The 21,019-nt window shown below is 35.1% G+C and overlaps 1 protein-coding gene across 7 annotated transcripts in view; it reads left to right on the top strand.

The window, feature by feature from the left end:
• ZEB1 (zinc finger E-box binding homeobox 1) overlaps positions 1-21,019 on the top strand; it is a 181,583-nt gene that overhangs the window by 51,718 nt on the left and 108,846 nt on the right. For 3 of the 7 annotated variants that reach the window (XM_057304734.1, XM_057304736.1, XM_057304737.1), the window contains one exon: positions 7,660-7,802. The exons of 3 other annotated variants lie outside the window; for them this stretch is intronic. The gene's annotated coding sequence lies outside the window, so the exon portion shown is untranslated. Of the gene's footprint in view, positions 1-831; positions 918-7,659; positions 7,803-21,019 lie in introns of all 7 variants that reach the window. One more of the 7 variants, XM_057304735.1, reaches the window with a different exon arrangement.

The following is a 21,019-nucleotide window of genomic DNA, read 5'->3' as shown; positions in this document are numbered from 1 at the left end:
GAGGAAACGGGTTCAGGGAGACTGAGTGACTTTCCCAAGGTCACACAGCTAGTGTTCAGAGTGGTTTGTAGGCCATGTAAGGCAAAGTCTAGAAAGCATTCATTGCATTTTACAGCTGGAAGACCATTTGATGATTCAGTGGAGCGGTGGGGGCATGAGGTTTAAGGGTAGATGAAGACCTAGACAATGACTAGAACAGGTGTAGGCTGTTTTGGAGAATTCTGGCTGAGAGGAAGTGGAGGAGGGCTCAAGTAGGTAATTTGAGATGCCAAGGAAAGGAGAAAGGTTTGGATGACACAGGTGGAGGTTTTGCAGAAAGGCAAATGGGAAAAATTGATTTTAAAATGAATCTTTTAAAATGCAGGCCTGTCTTTTGCCAGTCGCAGGGCAGTCCGTCCTATCTTTTGCATTCTTGCTTTGTATAGATTGTGAATGTTTGGTATGTAGAGGGCAGTAAATAACAGTTCCATTTTTACTTTCACTAGAATGTATTTGGCTTATTAGGTGATGTTTCTAGGGCCTGGATTTTTAAAACTTAATATAAAAAATTTCAAACATATACAAAAGAAGAGAGACTAGCGTAATAAAATGTACTCTGCCTATGGCCCATATTTAACAATTAGCCAAATTTTGCCACATTTGTTTCATCCACTTGCTCCTTTTTTAACTATTTTAAAGCAGACCCCATATTTTAACTCTTTACTCCTGCATTCTTCAGTATGCATTTCTTTTTATCTTGAAGACATTTTTCTTCTATAAACAGAACAACTTTCTGACATCAAATAAAATTAACAGTGATTATTTATCACCTGACATTATCTCCCTATTCAGTTTCCTCCACTTTTGATTCAAAAATGTCATGTACCATTTGGGCTGCTCATGCGGATTGCACACAAGATCCATACAGCATTTGGTTGGTAGGTCCTAACAATTAAAATGTCTTTCTTCCCCTCTGTTTACCTCCTTACCTCCTTTACCTCCCTCACATCTTTCTTTCTCTCCTTCTTCTCTTCCTCTTTCTTTCCTTCCTGTTCATGACTTATTAAAGAAACTGAATGAGCTCTCCCATGTAATATTCCCATTCTGGATTTTTTGGTCAGCTTCCCCAGTTAACTTATTTCTCTAACTTCCAAACTGCCTGCAAATGAGGAGTTAGTTCAAAATACTTAATTAGATTCAGGTTCAGCTTTTATTTTGGTGAGGGGGTAGGGTGGACAGGAATACTTTATACATGGGACTTCTCCTTCGTACTGCATCATATCAGGGAGCATTTAATGTCTACTTGTTATGCTCTTAGTGGTGCTGAATTTGTCCTGGTGACAGTCCAGCCTCCGCAATGAGAGGTTTCCATCAACCTCTCCTTTCATTGTTTCATCTCTTGCTGATTGTTCTCCGAATCAATTCTATCATTAGGGTTTGCAAGATAATAAATTTTTAATCTCCTACCCCTTTCACATTTATTAGTGGAAATAAAGAAGACATTTCTCTATAAAGAAGAGATTCTATGAAGAAGAAATTCTATAAAGAAAAAATTTCTCTCATAAACTATAGCTTTTGGATTTCCCTGACATAGTTCATCCTAGAAAGAAACCTGGTGATTTTGGTATCTCTTAAATGCCTAGTTTAATATCCAAGAGTAACTTTAGATAGAAGGAGGACATAGCACTTAAGTACCCATGTAATTGTAGGATTTTTATAGAATAAAAGCATTTCTTATGTGATTTTCATTAACATTGTCAGTATTAGAATAACTTTGTATAGTCAACATATTCAATTTTGTTCAGATTAGGATTGGGGACCTTTTCCTGGTTTTCCTTGGTCAGATGTATTGCTTTGTGGTAAGTCGTGGATGATAAGTTGAGCTTCAAGGAATAGGAAGCTTCATTAAGTCAGCAAGCTAAACAGTATCACTTAGAGTAGTAGCGTAGGTGGGGGTGATTTTATATTGCTATAATCATAAATTCAAGAATGAAACAATCACCATTTTTATTAGTTTACTCAGTAACCACCACTAACTACATTTTTCTTTAACACTGTCAATGGGCAAAACCTGAAGAAGAAATAAAACCAAAATATTTCATTTTTAGATGACATGATCGATTAGTAAAATCTATGGCAGTCAGCTTTATTTTTTTTTATTTACTTTTTTAAAAGATTTTATTTATTTATTTGACAGAGAGACAGCCAGCGAAAGAGGAAACACAGGCAGGGGGAATGGGAGAGGAAGAAGCAGGCTCCCAGCAGAACAGGGAGCCCAATGCAGGGCTTGATCCCAGGACTCTGGGATCACGCCCTGAGCCGAAGGCAGATGCTTAATGACTGAGCCACCCAGGTGCCCCTTATGGCAGTCAGCTTTAAAACCATTTATGAATAATAAAAAATTAATAAACAAATCAAAATATAATACTTAGAAATAAACTTGAGAAAGATGTTAGACCTTTAGAAAGAAACTGTTAACATATTTGAAAATATTTTGAGATCAAATAAATGGAGAGAAACTTTCTGAATCATGAGAATATTGGCAAATTATCTATAAGTAATTTACAGATTTCTGGGTTCACTTTTAACACTCAAAATTCCTAGTGATTTAATTTTTTTTAAAGATTTATTTACTTATTTAGAGAGCACAAACGGGAGGCAGAAAGAGAGGGAGAGAAGAGAATCTCCAGCACACTACCCACTGAGCCCCACACGGGGCTTGGGGCTTGACCTCAGCACCCTGAGATCACGACCTGAGCTGAAATCAAGAGTCAGAAGCTTAACCAACTGTGCCACCCAGGCGCCCCCCTAAGTGATTTATTTTATAGTGATTCTACAATGAGGGGAAGTCTCACCCTTACTATGTATCAGAAACCTTTTAAAGCAACAGTGTCTAAAACAGTGGCGTGATGCAGGAATAGATATGCCTTGCAGATACTAGAAGAGACCTCCCTGCCCCTTGGCGATTTAAATATAAACTTTTCTTGACCCTGACTTCCTGGTCAGTGAACGTAAGAGAAATGCCCTTCATCCTGTGATTTACAGGATGAGATTTCTGTGCCTGATTAATGCACCTCCTGTTTCTTGCTTCTGCTTACATGCCACCCTGATTTCTTCCAGTGCCAATACAGAAGTGAAATCAGCTCCTTTTTAACTAGTTTCCAGAACTTATTTAACAGTTCGTGAGTTTAGAAACTCTTGAGTAGGTGACAGAACCAGGAGATTTTTTTCTTTGGTCTTGAGCAAAACTACTGTCCACATCCATGCCCTCCTTCTACTCATACACTTTTCTAAATTAATACAGTTGCTTTCTTAAGGGGAATTCTGAAGATTAAACCTTTTTTCCGTTTTGTAAAACATGGATCACTGCAGCATTATTAGGAACCCAAAATGAGTTGCATCTACATATAACAACTGAATATATGATACAGTATTCTTTCATATAGGAGAGACCACTAAGAGGATATTTACTCAGTAGTATTAAATAGTAGTCTTCAGTGGTGTAACTGCAAAACTGATCAGACAAAAAAAATTTTCATCCATACTTTATACAACCATAGGAATTTAAAAGAAAAAGCATAGAACATACCTTTACATCTCATATTGATGCATTAGTGTAACTCACCAAGGTGTAAAGATGTACTTGGATATTTTGCAAAATTGTTCGACTGAAATATTATAATTAAAAGGATCACAGGAGATTGTAGGAAATCTCTGCCTCAGTAGTTACAAAGAAAATGATAATAGCTTTAACAATTTTATAGTATTGCAGACTATGCTAATTTAGACATCAAGATCCTAATATATAAATGAGAAAAAATATGACAGATTAAGAATATGAAAATAAATAGGAATAATAAATACAAAGAAAAAATTCCAACCTTAGACTCATCACAAAGTTACAAGTAAAATGACTTTGCACAGTTTTGTCATTGTATTGAAGGAATTAAATTCTTTAAAAAGAAATCTAATATTGGCAAGATAAACAGTGATGCCAAACTCTTTTGGAAGGTAATACCAGGAGTATATGCTGAGAGTCACAATAATGCTCAGATATCTCACTCATAGGAATTTAGGAAATAAATACTGTGCCAATTATAAGTCATAAATATAGAAAAAAGCTTAGAGACTAATTATAGAACATCAATGTAAAATATGATGTTGTCTTTAATTATTTTTGAAGACTCTAGAACAATTGTCCAATAGAACTTTCCATGTTGATGAAAAGTCCTATAATTTGCACCTTCCGGTAATGCTATCCATTAGCCACATGTAGCTACTGAACACATGAAATGTGGCTAGGGCAACTGAGGAACTGAATTTTAGATTTTATTTAACATTATTTATACTGAAATACTCACGTAGGGCTAGTGGCCATGGTATTCAACAGTGCAGTTCTAGAAATATGCAGAAATGTTAGGTGAAAATAAATTAGTAAGTTTATATGACATGATTACAAGTATGTAAATATCTGTGATATTCACAATTAAAATATCTGTGTTAGGATTGAAGGAAATGGGATTTTTTAAAAATTCTGATTAAAGGATCAGGTAAAAATAATACAGTATTCCAGCACTGTGCTACTCAGTGTGGTAGCCACTAGCCTGATGTGGCAATTTTCATTTAAATTAAATTAAGTTAAATTAAAAACTCCATTCCTCAGTCACACTAGCCACATTTCAAGTACTCAATAGCACAACAGCTAATGTTTATCATTTAGACAGAAAAGAGTATAGAACATTTCTACCATTGCAAAAAATTCTATCGTATAGTTCTACAGAACTGATAGAAGGAATGTACTGCAACAAGTCATTGATTATTTATTAGTCAATTTCTAAGAGCACAAGTGAATTAAAACTGGAAAGTGGATTTAGTGAAAAAGTATAAGGAACAGTATCATCAGACCCTATACTTGCAACTTAGATCAGCTCTCATAAAGTATGAGCTGCAAACTAGTGCTGGTTATACCAGTCCCTAACTAAATGCTTACTCTCGATTTCATACCTGTTTAGAAAGTTTTATAGCAGTATGATAGTTGTCTGTCATCCAAGCACATCACCTGTCTTATCTCACTGACCTGAACTAGTTATTAATGAAGCTGCCTGTAGAGTTCTATGTAGTATGAGCTGAGTGTTAGGAGCAATAGTAGTCCATGTGTAGGGGTCCCCAGTGGGAATAAAAACAGTTCTTTACTGCAAATACCATGTGATTTCCCTCATATGTGGAATTCAAAAAACAAAAAAGAAGAACAAAGGGGAAGGGAAAGAAGAAGAGAGGGAAGCAAACCATAGAGACTCAACGAGAGAGAACAAACTAAGGATTGCTGGAGGGGAGGTGGGTGGGGGATGGGATAAATGGGTGATGGGTACTAAGGAGGGCACTTGTGATGAGCACTAGGTGTTGTATGCAACTGATGAATCACTAAATTCTACTTCTGAAATCAATATTAAAGGTTAACTAACTAGAATTTGGTATAAATTTGAAAAAAAATTAAAAAAAAAACCAGTTCTTTACTATAGACTGTATGAGAAACATTGGTCAAGATGAAAAAGAGAAAGTCGGCTCAGGGCAATTTTGCAAGGAACTTAGTTGTTAGTATAGCTTAAATATATTTGCAACTGAAATTAAAAATTGAACACTAAATCTCTGAATGTGATAAACTTAGACTTCATCCCTCCTGCTAGTAGAAATAAGACAAAAGATTCATTCTTCAACTTTGTGAATAAGGATTTTAAAAGAGTTCCTCCTAGTCAGTACCTCTATTTTGAGTGTCCTGTTTTCCTCCTGGGGATGGTGGGGATTCAACCAGCTAGCAGAATCTTTTCTTTTTAGCAAAATTTCCAATTTCGTGTTTTCCTTTACCCCTTCTAAGCTCCTTTTGGCATATTGGTTACATTTAGTTTGTAACTCTTTTCATCTCTTCCCTACAAAGTTAGTTTCAGAGGCTTGCAAAGTGTCCCAAATGAGAAAATTGTTTTAGACTAAGTGAGCTTCTCACATTTTGTTTTAAGATTTCCTCTTTTCACAATTAAGCTTGATTGATTCCCTAACACAAGATATTCACTTGAATTATTTGTGAAATTGGGAAAGCTTTTTACTACTATAATTAAGGTATAATCTGTCAGCTAAAGCATTGTTTTAATGATACAGGGTAAGCATAATCGTAGTTATTACCTGTTTTCTTATTGTGGTTTTGGCTCTACATTAAATGACTGCCTATTCCCTGAAATGAAATGCCCCATATGGGCTGTGGAATTGGGGTCAAACGGAAGCAAGTACCTACTATAATAGTTCTTTCTTCTGATTTTAGTGACCTTGCATTTCGGATTAAAAAACATATACATATTCAGTCCTTCATCAGTATGATTGATTAATCTGTTACTGATTTTAGCATTTCTTCTTTTTCTCCCTAGTTTATCAAATTTGAATAGGGTTAGAAAACACCTGAAGGAAATCAATCTGTTTTTAGTAACAGTCTATAAGTTACAGAAAAAGAAATAAATGAATAGTGTTCAGCATTTCTTGTTTAAATTTTGTGTTTTTTGAGATTGAACAAACTGTACATATTTATTTAAGATAGTTATAAATATCATACTGATAGAATGGCATCTTATGATTTTACTTTAATATTATGATTTGCTTTACTTAGGCAGAATTATAGTCATTTTATCACCTGGTTTATGTAGTATAGTATCTTCAAAAGATGAAAAATAATACTAATGTATTAAGAAAGCGTGTTACTTCTTATCTATATTAACCTTATTTTATTTGATATTTGGTAATATTATTTTTAAGATACAGTGTATGATTTCCTGATCTGAACAAAGTATTCCATTTCTTTTTAGGATTTGGGTTGTAATAATAGATTTATAGCATTTTCTCGTAAATATGTTAAGGTACAGCATTTTAAAAACATGATATTCTAAATATGTAATTAGAGGTTTATATTGCCAATATTATTTTTACATAAAATGCTTCAGACTCTTCATAGTATTTGTAGTCTTCTAATTGTTTTATTTATGCAAGTTTTGACCTTGAGAATATTGACTACCGGGTTAATATTCTTTCTATTCAAATTTTTTTAGTGCTTACTATGTTTTAGGAACTATTTAAGGCTCTTCAGATAATCAGTGTTAAAAAATAAAAACGCCAAAACCCTTTTCCTCTGGAAGCTTATATTCTAGTGGATTGCTTCATATATGATTCTGTGGCATTTAACACAGTCAGAGGGCTAGTTTTCTGTTGTCAGGAAATGCATCATGTTGTTATTTGGGAATACAGAGGTACAGAAGAAGCCCAAAACTTCTTCTAGCTCAATGAGTCTGACTCATTGTTCTTCAATGAATTTAGCTTTACTGATTTTTCTAATGGAATTTATAAGGATGATTATTTGGCCAGGATTTCTCTGTATTTTTCTCAACTTCCCAACTGATAATTCAGTGCCGGGGTAGAAGTTAAACTAGCCACATAACGTTTTGGGGTTAAGCAGTAATGTTTGGAGCATGTAATATTCTTTAGGGAAGATACTCTTTTTTTGAAAGAAGAGAATGTGGTTTTGGAATACTCATGATTTTATCTAATTTCTTTTTTCAGAACCTACTTTTTGTAATATAGGTAGATAAACTTGAACCAGATGGGTATGATCTCAGTATAATATTTTACTCTTCTCTCCTCCTTCAGGAAAATCTTTAACTTCCACCACAAGAAGATTAAAAAGAGGTCCCTCCTGCACCAAGAAAGATCTGCAGATCTTTTTCAGTGTTCTTGGAGGTGTGGGGTGTGAGAACTTGATCAGTTTGTGTCAACCACCTTGTTCTCTAAAGGTAAGCACTGTGTAGTGAGTGCACACTCATGGGCCCAAGCTCCTAATGCAGGTCTGGTTTTGGAATGCTCCATTGAGGGTTCAAGGCCATCAGATTTCCTCATAGGAGGATGGCCTAGGCAGCCACTTGTGGGCAAGACATCATACACATTCATCAAGAGATGGTTTTCCTTGTTTAGAAGTGAAGCATGTCCTAGAGATGTATGGGTGTTTTTTTTTTGTTTTGTTTTGTTTTTCTAAAAATTCCCAATTATAGTAAAACTTGTCTTTCAGTTCAGCCTGCATTTAAATCAGTTTAATAACTGCTGTGGTTGATCCCTCATCAAGAACTCTTCTTGGATGTCTTGAGATTTACATTCAGGAATTTTGAAGGTAGTGACAGTGCTTTAAGGAGTCCAGTGACTTAATAGCTTAAAATGATATAAACCACTCTGAAGAGTTGCTTTTTATTATCTTTTTGAAGCTGTCTCTTACCTTTATTTCAGAGAAAGTCCCTTAAACCATTTTTTTTAACTTGTATTAAGCTTCAGAAAGTATGGAAGCAATATGGTTATAAAATTGCTTATGTAAGGTCCTAATTGAAAAAAAATTACTTAAAATGAGCAGTTTTTTTCCTATCTTATAGCTTTTTCCTATCTTTAGGAAATGAAGAAATACACATTGCTGGTTCCATGAGGGAAACCTCATAAAGGATAAATAATGTCTCACCTTTACTTCTAAACTCTTAATATCAGAAAACCTTCTTGTTCTATTGTACAATGTATTGACACCTCCCAGAAAGACCAATCCTAAATTGTCATTTGAAAAGCATTCATTGACTGTGAATAAGAACAGGAACATGTTGATTTTGAAAATGTTAAGATTAAAAGTAGGTTAGCATTAAATAAGAATAATTTGAACTGCCCTAGTTGACTAAATGTCTAACAATATATTCACGCTATAGTCACCAGGATACTATGGTATTGACAATGAGGATTTAAAGTGCTGGTGAAGAAATTAATTGGTCCACATCTAGTTTCATTCATCTTTTTTTTTTTTTTTTTAAGCTCTTAAAGTGATCTTGGAAACTTTAGTTCTAAAAGACATGAACTATTCATGAAGCATTAAATTTGGGAGAAATCTGCTGGTTTTTGTCTGGTAGTCCTGTCTTTGGTGAACGATAAATTTTATTGTCTTTTCAAAATACTTGTTCTTCCTATATCCGTATAATAAAAGATACTGAGGAGGAAAAAAACCCTTTGTATTTGCTGTTAGAATGGGAAAAAATGCAGCTGAGACCTTTTTCGAAAAAACCTTGAGAACCAGGTTGCTGGTTTTTATGAAAATAGTTGAGGAATTAGAACTAATCTTGCTTATTTTAACTGTAGGCAACTTTAAAAGATTTAACTCTTCAAAGTAGATATGATACAGGTTATATAATGAAGACATATATACTACCAAGTATTTGGAGTTAATCTCTCTATATAATTCTTTTGAATTTTTATTTGTGAGAGCATGTTAAATATTTTTAACCTTTATAAGAGCATGGGACAGAAAAGATGAATGTATTAACTCTGAGCCAGTTGAGAAAAAAATTTGAACGAAAAGTCAAACCAACTGAAAATGTAAGGTGGGATATAAGAAAAACTAAATAGATTATTATTTGGTAACTAAAGTGTTATTATAGCTAAATTTTTTAATCAAAAAACCACCCCCATCTTTTTAAAAAGAGCTCTGTGTTACAGTAGTATTGGCACTATATTTTGTAAAAAGAAAGTTTTATTTCAACATGTTAGAACTAGTGTTCTAATTTCAAATCATTCATGTAGCATGAATATATAAAATGGGGACCACTGAGATCTTGCCTTCTGTATCTAGAGTATGAAAAATAAGATCTTTTTTTAACAATTCTTATTAATAACTTCTATCACCTCCATTCATATTAGGCAGTAAAATAAACTATTGTTCTTTGATTTTGATGCTATATAGGAGTGAAAACCCAACATATTGGCACTAAGGAATTCAACTCTTGGAATTGGAACTAGGATCTGGGGAGATTTTATTTTTATGCATACATATAAATACTTAATCATACACACATACACACCATAATATTTATTTCTTCTTTTGAATTATGTAAGAATTATTTGTCAAAGATCAGGTTTCTGATTTGTCTTTCACTAGTAGTTAGATGCCATGTTTTCTTTTTGTTTTTAAAGAGCCACAGCTAATCCATGGAAACAGTCCCTACTAGAAATTTAGTTTCTTTGGTATGATCATGCTCCCTATGTACTCTAAATGCTAAAGGAACGTGAGAGAGGCAGCCCTATTTTACCAGTATTGATTTTTTAGAGAAGGAACAAGGAAATTCTGGCCCAGCCCTCTCCTTGGAGCCATCTAGACCAGCACTGTTCGGTAAAAATATAATAAAAGCCACAAATGCAAGCTACATATGTAATTTTAAGATTAGTTTGTATTCACATTAAAAAAGTAAAAAGAAACAGGCAAATTTAATTTTAATTACATTTAAATTAACCTAGTATCTAACATGCATCGGTATAAAAATTTATGTTTTATTTTATTCAGTGAAATACTCAAAGTCCGAAGTGTATTTTACGCTTACAGAATATTTTGTGCTGAAGTAGCCACATTTCAAGTGCTCAATGGCCACACGTAGCAGTAGCTGCTGTATTAGACCATGCAGATCTACACCAAGAGTGGAGCTCCCGTTTTAGCCTCCTCCATGGTGAATTCCACTGGGTAACTCTGTAAGATGCCCTGGTTTAGAGTTTCCAGATTTAACAGAACACAGAAAATCAAGAACAAAAACAAAACAGGATGCCCAGTTTAATTTGAATTTCAAATAAATAACAAGTAATTGTTTAGTGTAATTGTGACTCATACTATACTTGGGATGTACTTAGAAAAAAATTGTTTATTTGAAGTACAGATTTAACTGGGTGTCCTGTATTTTATATGGCATTCCTACCCTAGTTTAACTGAGTGGAAGACATCATCAGGCTTCCTAGGTACTTGTAGGACTAGAGGATAGAGAATCTCCTCCTTTGCAGAGGATTTTGATACCCCCCTCAAAAAAATCAGAATGCAAACCAGAAACTATCTATAGCCCATTTCTTCCTAATTCCCTAAGATGTTTAAGACAGGAGATGGGCTTATATCACAGAGACTCAATCCTTACAAATTTAAATATTTTAAATCTAAATACATTAAGCTGTAAGGTTTTGAAATTTTATGACTTGCATGATTAGTTACTTGAGTTTATAAAATAGAAATTGTCTAAGAGCATATTACTAGTATCACATCTTATGAAAAACATTTCACCCTTGGTGACAGTCTCGGCAGTTTTCAGGGTCTTGGCTATTTCAAGTTATTTTCCTACCATCGGTTACCACTGCACCTGTCACATCGTCTCAAGTTGGCAAGCATTAACATAAAATATTAGGTTGCTAAATGCCAGGGTAGGGCTTACTTTACATGGCAAGTATTTAAGTACTTGTAATTCTGTGCTCTGGTGTTGATCATTGGACTCTGACCCAGTCGACACCCAGTGAGTGCTTAAACCAGTTCTCTCATATATTCTGAGGGCTTCTTTTCCAGAAGAACAGCTTTCCATTCGTATTTTTAATCATTTTTAATGTTCAAGTTTTAGCACCGTTTTGAAATATGTAACAATTTCTTTAGTAGTAGATCTATCCCTCTTAACTTCTAAAAAAGAGACCATTTATAATTCGTGTTCTCTAAGGACAGTAATTACACCAGCTCCACACTCCCTTTCAAGGGGAACACTTGCCTTCACTAGGGGAATGACTTCAGCTGTCAGGTCTGCTTCATTACCAGCCAGGCAGGTAGATTCAGCCGCCAGTGCGGTTGGGCAGTTCAGCAGTTCAGTCTAAGCTATGGCGCATTCCAAATCCATTCATGCTTAGGAGAATGTACCCAAGAGTGTGGATATGTTTATAATTACTGCATTTCCTTCAGAGAACAAGAATTACAGGTAAGGTTTTTTGTTTTTGTTTTTTTTTTGTTTGTTTATTTTGTTTTGTTTTGTTTTTTTGCAGTGATCCAAAAATTATTTTTAGGTAAGAAATTTAAGGATTTGAAAGTATCACTCTTTTCCTGAAACAGTCACCTAAAACATCTCAGATATAGCCTATATTATATAATAGTTTTCTTCCTCACTCTAAGAAGGAATTGAACCTGGAAAGGAGGGGAGTGGGAAGAGACAACTTATTGTCATTTGAAAGCTGTGAATATCGCACATTTCCATGTCTAGAAATATCCTAGGTTTATGTAAGAATCTTACTTTGCCTAACTTCTAAGGTCTAAGGTATGAATTATTTTGTCAAATTAACACCTACATCTATATATAGATAAGGTGTTCAGCCTTTGTGATCTAATATCTTTAACAGCAATGAGTAAATTAACGAATTGTGTTTGGGTTTTCACTTTTATTCTCAAGATTGACTTCCTTTGGTTTAAAGGCTTTAATCTTATTTCTGAAACCAAAATTTAAAGCTGCTGCAAAATACCTTAAAATGTAGCTCCTTTTTTACCCAGTGATGTTTGGATGAGCTTTAAAGGGTCTGAAATTATACTAAAATTGTGTGTGTGTGTGTGTTTTTGCTGGGAAGAGTGTACATAATTTTCATTCTCTTCTTGAAGGGCTTTGCAACAAAAAATTTGGTTAACAACCACTGATCAAGTCTAACATCATCACTTTACTGATAAACTGAATTTCAAAGAATATGTTATTTGCCTTCATTTGAAATTTAGTACTTGTGAAAACTAAAGTTTATTTCTAAAAAAAACATTGTACTTGTTTTTAGAAGGACAAGCTTTACCTTGAATTAATTAAACTTGAGAAGACTAGCCTAAATGAGGGCAGTTAATTTGCTACTAGTTTCTTCCATTCTACCCTTTGACTGGAATCTTTACAGCTGTTAACATAAAAATGGCCCCTCAGTAAAGTATGAGACTGTGTGATAAATTCTTGAAGATAAGTTAATGAAAAAATGAATTATCTATTATAATTTGACTCCTGCTTTTTTCTCTTTTCAAATCCTTTATTCAAAGAGATTAACTAAAACTCAAGAAAATAGGTGAACAATGTTATTTTGAGAGTATTAAAAGAGCAGTTAATTGCTTTGGTAAACATCACACTGAGCATCGTTGGGACTCCTTCTGGTCCTGATCCTAGTTAAAGAAGTTCTGCGGTAGACCGTACATACCTCAGGCTGTTTTTCAGTGATAGAGTATTTTAAGGTCATTCTTTTTTTTTTTTAAATCAGAAGTATTTTTATTATTACAGTAGTACTTTAGAAATAGTAAGTAATCAGATTCTATATTAATTAAGGAAACTCATACTTCTTTCTCGAAATGAAGGAAATTTTTTAAAATTTTTGTACTTATCGTTTTTTTTTTTCTGGTAAGGTCTTTCCTTGCCAGGAAAGTCTGCCCAATTCAGGATTTAATGAATGTATACCATTAGTTGAATGTTAAGATGTAAAGAAATTTGAGGGATGATTCACAGAAAGCAGTTATTTCCCAAAAGGAGCAGAAAAGAGTAAGACAACTTAGGACACTACCTGTATTTTTTATTTAAATTTAATTATACTTTAAGGTTGTAAAATGCATAATATAAAGCTCATTATAGAAAATGGCATTGATTTCTGAAATAGATTACAGTTTGGGGCATTATCACTCAAGGTGATTACCTATCGCTTAGCTCTTCTGCCTTTGTAGAAGGTAACTTTTGAAGTGAGCCAGATTTTGTTTTTTGTCCAAGAAGAACAGTTTGTATATGCTACCCAGTAGGCCACCTGTGTTACTTTCTGTGGGTAATTCTAACAAATAAAAGTTATATTTTTACTTTTCATTCATCATTTTCTGTTTAAAATAGAAAAGCTTAAATTCTTCTTAGGAACATTTACAAGTATTTAGAAATAGTTGGTTTTTTTAAATTTGAGGTAGACCAATTTTAAATATTCTCTGCATTCAAAGAAATTGAAACAATTAATTGACCTACTAACCCAGCTCATTAATCGGTGGTGGAGCTTTGGTTTCCATGGCAGATTAAGAGTAATCCAACATCTGAACATAGATGAGTAGAAATTTATTTACAGTCAAATTCAAATCAATTTTATTAACATAGATTATTGTTTAAAATAGAAGTTTCAAATAAACCAGAACTATTAAAAGTGGCTTCTGTGTGCCTACATGCATGGCTTATATCTTTCTGTGTATAAACAATTTAGCTTTAACTCTTATTTTAAGTTCATGCATCAAAAACTTTTTTTTAGCAATTTCACTGTTTATATTGCAGTACAGAGACTTTGAAACTTTGCCACAGCTACCTTCCATGTTCTTGTCTAGGGAATACATTTATTCAGTCAGTCATCAAAGTTATAGAGAATTATGAGAGTAGAATGATAAATGAAACGCATTCCCTGTGCTCATAGAAACTACAGTTTACCAAAGATGTGTGATGGAGTGGTACAAAGGGAAGATAGAGGGGATTCTAAACTAAGCCAGGGGTCAGAGAAGGCTTCTTTGCCAGAATGAAATTTTAACTGAACCTGAGGCATTATTAGGAATTCGTCAAACAGGGGCGCCTGGGTGGCTCAGTCGTTAAGCGTCTGCCTCTGGCTCAGGGCGTGATCCCGGCGTTATGGGATCGAGCCCCACATCAGGCTCCTCTGCTGGGAGCCTGCTTCTTCCTCTCCCACTCCCCCTGCTTGTGTTCCCTCTCTCGCTGGCTGTCTCTCTCTGTTAAATAAATAAATAAAATCTTAAAAAAAAAAAAAAGGAATTAGTCAAACAAAATGGGAAGATAGAATAAGCATACGTGAAAGCCCTGAAGGAAGAAATAAGACACACTAAAGAGGGAAGACTTAGGAGAGAAGGAGAGCTGAGACTGCACAGCAGAGTATCTTTAAAGTCATTATCAGATATTTGGGCTTTGGACTTTAGTTTAAGAGCAGTGGGAAGACATTGTATTTTATTTTTTCTAAAACTTTTTTTGAAAGCCTAATAACACAGTTAGAAAAGTGAGCATATCATAAGTATATCACTCCATGAATTTTCTCAAGCTGAATACTCCTATGTGACCACCACCCAGATGAAGAAACAGAACACCTTCAGCATCCCAGAAGTTCCCTTTCATCTTTCCTTCCAGCCAGTCTTGGCCCCCTCCACCCACCAAGGACAACTCTCACCTGACTTCTTATTGCATAGATGGTATCGCCTATATTGTACTTTATATAAATGGGGGCTTACAGTATACGCTCATTTCTTATGAGTGAAAGAAGCCAGACACAACATTCTGATTTTGAGTGTGGTTGTTGATCAGTCTTGTGGCTGAATGATGCATCATATGAATGTACCATGAGATTTGCCGCATTTGCCCAATGAAGGATAGAAAGATGTGAAGTCAGCAAGTTTCACAGTAAGTCTAGGGGAGAGATAATGGGGTTTGAGCTGGTGTGGTGACAGTGAGGATGAAGAGAAGTGGGCACCTTAGAGAGTTAGGAGTTAGAATTTATAGGGCATGAGGATTGATTCAGTGAGGGGATGCGGAATACAGAGACACCAAGGATGACTCGTGGGTTTCTGACTTGAGCAGAAGTGGATGGTGGTGCCCTTTAAGTCCAAACACTGGGGAGGAATGGATTGTTGTATGAGTTTTAGTGATAGAAGGGAATAATGAGTTCAGCATCCGTATATTTGAGGTACCTGTGAAACATTGCACGGGTCTGCTTTGTACAACTAAAGAACTGTTTATTAACTGAATCAATGCGTGACTTTACATTCATTAATAACCATGTGCTAACAAAGAACTCTTCTACATGGGGGAAGTTGTAAATCTTGTCTTCTCACTATCTGTTCTTCACCTATAAATCTTATCAGATGCTCTGATGTTTGTAGGAGTGGTTTTGGCACCTTATTTTTTTCATATATTTGTATATATAGTATATTTCCCCTAAAGTGCTACTAACTTAACATGCATGTTAAGTTAGTATACATGGAGGCATTGTAATACATGGAGGCATTGTAATACCTCCATACTTTAAAAATTGTGTTTCTATCTTTACAGTCTTGGATAGCCACGCTTTAAAGTGAGTTTATTTATGTGAAATGGTTAACCTACTTAGTTGGCAAGACTTAAAGTGACTGCAATAAATGTTCATTAATTTTTGGTAGGGGCAAAGAAAGATAAAAATAAGGTAAAACCTGAAGCCCAAGTACAAGCCTAGGTAAAGAGCCACAGAGAGAGCCTTCCGTGTCAGGGAGCAAAAGGAAAGCACCTGATTTTAAAGGGATCAGATACCAAAGTGGTTGGATGGGAACTAGGAACTCTGCCTTCTTTACAGTGCTTCCTGGGACTGGTACCCTTGGGGAATTAAGAAAATGCCTAGCACATAGTGGAGTACTTCATAGACTTGGCAGTTTACCCAGTTGACGCCACTCAGTTATGACTTAGTGTTCTATTTAGCCCACAAAATTTGAACTAAAATCAAGGCATTTTATCATGTCCATAAAAAAAAAAAGTAAGCAATCATGATCTTGATTTTCAGTCTATGGAGTTTTCCCTAGCTTTAGGTTCCGTCATTAATCAGGTAGTAGTGTTTTCAAAATTAAATACTCCCATTTCATTTCATGGAGTTGGGTGTTTTTGTTTTTTGGGTTTTTTTGGTTCGTTTGTTTTCAAATTTTTGCCAAATCAGCATTTATATAGTGAAATCAAACCAGTACTTTCTGAAGCCATTGAAGTTAATTCATTTATTCAACATGCATTTATGAAAAATATCGCATATATGTGATAGTTTTATAGCCTAGGATGATGATGATGATGCAAAAAGTATTTCTGCCTTTGCTGCTGGCACTATAGTTAGACTCAAAACATAAAAAATGGTGTGATAATACAAATTGTTATTGGATTAACTGAATAGTGTTGTAAAAGCAATGAATTCGGGGGAAAGAAGTTACAGGCTATGATTTCAGAGAAGAAATGATGGATGTGGTAGAATTTAATTTGGGTCCCAGTAGCTCAGTGGGGTTTGAATAGGTGTGGCAGGAGCACTGCAGGCAAGGGTACCATCATGAGAAAATGGCAGAAACAAATATGGCAGATTTTGGGTACAGTGAGAAACAGGCCAGACTGCCGCAGAGAGCACAGGCTGGCATGTGGAGAGAGAGAAATGTTTCATTAAAATTTGACCGTGTTGTAAGAAGCTTTGAATTACTTAAAAATTCACCAGATCTAAGAGCGTTGACTATTGTCTTGATTTTTAGATTATCTATAAGTATAATTTTACTTTGTCATTATGTGGTAATTATTTAGGTTTTACTTGTCATCCTGTGGTAATTCCTTAGATTTTTATCTTTTTAGAAACCTCATGTGGGATTACCTGCAGGAGCAAAGTGATTGTGCTTTTTTAAGTTCAGAGAATCTTCACCTGGGATCTATGGATTGGTTTCAGGAAGTCCGGATCACTCTAAAATTAAGACAGAAGTTTGGAGGTATCTCTTTTCTGGAGGAAGAGTCCATTACCTTTATCAGAGTCTTAAGGGATCTGACAATCCAAAAGAAGTTAATAAAACAGCTTTAGCTCTCCTGACTTAAAATATTTTTAATCTAATTCTTTTGTGTATACATATTTTTAATATAGGAAAAAAAATAGGGGAATTAAAACATATTAAATGTTACTGGACATTTTTCTTTCACTATTTACAGGTACAATTTTTAAGAGTTAAGTGGTATCAGTTGGATTGATTATGTAATCAAGATAGTAGCTATTATATATATTTCGTGGCTTTCAGTAAAAGAACTACTAACTTGCTTTTTTAGATACAAGCATATTGTTGAGCATGCTATTTCAAGTAGAACTTTCTTCCTATTTTTGGAAAAAATATGTATCTCCTTTCTGTAGAATGTAAAGCATTTTAAATAAATGTCCACTTTAATCCTGAGATCATGTCTAATCTTCTATACAACAGTTTAAAGCAGGAGTCAACAAATTATAGCCGATGGGCCAGATCTAGTCTTTGGCCTGTTTTTATATGGCCCACAAGCTAAGAATTGTTTTTACATTTTAAAATGACAAAAAAAAAAAAAAAAACAACGCATTGTAAGTGATTACGATTGTGAAAAAGAAGACGATGAAAACTTAACAGAGACTGTGTGTAGCCCTCAAAGCCTAAAATATTTACTATTTGACCTTTGGCTTTCTTGCCAACCCTTGGTTTAAAAGTAGTTCAGTTTTTAAGCTCTTCCGAATACATATGTCATGTTACAAGAGGATATATTGTTTGTGGATATTTTTGGCGTTGGACATATATTTGTATAATTCTAGCAATGTTGATTAGGTAAGATAATCTATTTTTCATAACAGGGTATTCAGCTAATAGTTCAGCTTTCTAAATTCGACACTGAAAGCATATAAAAAATGTGGACTTAGTGAGGACTATGTGAATGTAAGAGTAGATTTTGTTCTTCACAAATACATAGTGCAGCAGCTTCAATACAGATTCAATTGATAAATACTAAAATATGATCTTCAACTTAACATAAAAATATAATCTTTACTTTTGAAGATAACCATTTACCTAAAGCAAGTATATTGAATAAGGGCAAAAGAAAATACACATTTAACTGATCAAGTGTTAGGCAAGGTAGTTACTAAAAAGTGTATTATTCATTGATATTTTCAACATTTATATTTATTTTGGGGACTATTAAATATATTTTTGACTTTTTAATTATTAATGTATGAGATACTGTGATTCTAGCTTTTAGATAAATACTGAAATATTCTTATTAACGGAGAATTATTATATATCATAATTAAGTTACAAACAATTAGGGCGAATCTGACTTCTCTTTCCTGCATTATTATTTTTTCCTTCACTACCAGATCTTTTTTTACAACATGCAAATAATACTGGATTTTTTCATCCCATCTTATAAAAGTTCTTGTTTCCACTTTTCCCTCTGTTACTTCCCTATGTCTTTCTGTTTATAGCTCAAGTTGTCTGTGCTCTGAATTCATTTTCTGTAACCCCTGCCATGACACCAAAATTGCCCCTGTGACTGACCCCTGTGCTGGTCACTTCTCTGTCCTCATCTTACTTGACCTACCTGGCAGTAGCCCTGAACACATTCTTTGTTTGGCTTTCAGTTACTCTACTCTCCTAATTTCTCCTCCCACTTCTCTGCTTGCTACTTTCAGTCTCTTGCTGATTCCTTCTTACTTTCCAACCTCTAAATTGGTAGTGCTCCAACATTTGGAATTTGGACCTCTTTTTCCCCCCCATATTTTCTCTCCCTAGATGACCTCATCCAGTACCATGGCTTTAGATGACTATCCATTTGCTGATGAGCAGAAGTCATTTAGTGTTCTCAAAACGTAATGTAGTAAACCGAATTCCTTATCTCCCCGGCCCTCACCAAAACTTCCCCCCAAGTTTTCTGCATCTCAATAAATAATAGCTGCATTCTTTTGATCAATCTTGGTGTCATCCTTGATTCCTAGCTTTCTTTCACCCCCTATCTCATAATTCCCCATATCTCTGTCATCATATTCTCGTCTGTACCCTTAATATATACTCAAAATTCAGTACTGATAACCATTTCCACTGCTATATCGATGATCCAAGTCGTCTTCACATCTTGCCTATATTGTTACAAAAGCCTCCTATGATTGGTCTTCCTGTTTCTGCTCTTGATTTACTTCAATCAGTTCTTAATACAGCAGGTAGAGTAATTATATTAAAATAAAAGTCATGTTATGTCACTCCTTGATGAAAACCCTCCATTGACTTCTCATCTCTATGAAAATAAAAGCCAGAGTCCAAGAAATGGCCTACCAGCCTCTGTCTCCTGGGCCCCTCTTACTCCCAGACATCAACTACTTTTCTTCCCCTACTCATTCTGCTCTAGTCATACTGACCTCTTTGCTGTTCTTGAAATGTATCAGGCAAATTCTTGCTTTGGAAGATTTGCACTGGCTGTTCTCTCTGCCTGTAATGCTTTTCCCTATTATCTGTATAGCTCATTCCCTCCTCAGTTTGGGATTTTTATTCAAGCCAGTTAACTCTCCTTAGCCACTCAATCTAAAATTGCAAAATTCCCCCACTCTGCCCTAACTCTCCTTCCTCCTTTATGTTTCTTTTCTTGTAAGCCTTATTGCCATCTCCCATCCCATATTTTACTTAAATTCCTGTTTATTTTCTTCCACCTTCCACTAGAATGAAAAGGCAAGGATTTTGTTCACTTCGTTAACTGCTCTACCCTCAGCACATAGATGTATAGTGCCTGGCTCATGTTTTTCACTCAGTATTTGTTGAATGAATGAATGCAGTTGAAAATAGTCAACACAAAAAACTTAAAATAATTCAGAGATATGGAGAGCCCTTGGATCATCTAATAAGGGCTCAATAGAGAGCATGAATGGAACTAAGGAGTTAGATATATGACTGTATATACTGATATTAGAACATATAGAGCTTCTTTGAACAAATCCTTGGTTTTTACCATTTACGTATCCAACTTTTTTTTTTTTTTGAGAGCGAGAGAGAGGGAGCACATGCACTGGGGGTGGGGGCAGGGGAAGAGGAAAAGAGAGAATCTTTTTTTTTTTTTTTTAAGATTTTATTTATTTATTCGACAGAGATAGAGACAGCCAGCGAGAGAGGGAACACAAGCAGGGGGAGTGGGAGAGGAAGAAGCAGGCTCATAGCAGAGGAGCCTGATGTGGGGCTCGATCCCATAACGCCGGGATCACGCCCTGAGCCGAAGGCAGACGCTTAACCGCTGTGCCACCCAGGCGCCCCGAAAAGAGAGAATCTTAAGCAGGCTCCATGCCCAATGCAGAGCCTGACACAGGGCTCGATCTCTTGACCCTGAGATCATGACCTGAGCTGAAATCAAGAGTCGAATGCTTAACAAACTGAGCCACCTGGGCACCCCTTACTTATCCAATTTTATAAGTATAGAATGCTGAAAAAATAAGTACTATTTGAGATTAAATATGACACCTTGAGTATGCTACAGTGTGGATATTTATAAAAAGAATCTTTTTGTCAGGGAGCCTGGGTGGCTCAGATGGTTGAGTGTCTGCCTTCAGCTCGGGTAGTGATCTGCAGGTCCTGGAATCGAACCCCACATGGAGCCCCATGCGGAACCCCCCATCAGGCTCCTGGCTCAGTGGGGAGTCTGCT

The sequence above is a fragment of the Ursus arctos genome, unplaced genomic scaffold (genome assembly GCF_023065955.2).
Source record: "Ursus arctos isolate Adak ecotype North America unplaced genomic scaffold, UrsArc2.0 scaffold_30, whole genome shotgun sequence".
Lineage (NCBI taxonomy): Eukaryota > Metazoa > Chordata > Mammalia > Carnivora > Ursidae > Ursus > Ursus arctos.
This window is presented reverse-complemented; position numbering and strand designations above follow the sequence as displayed.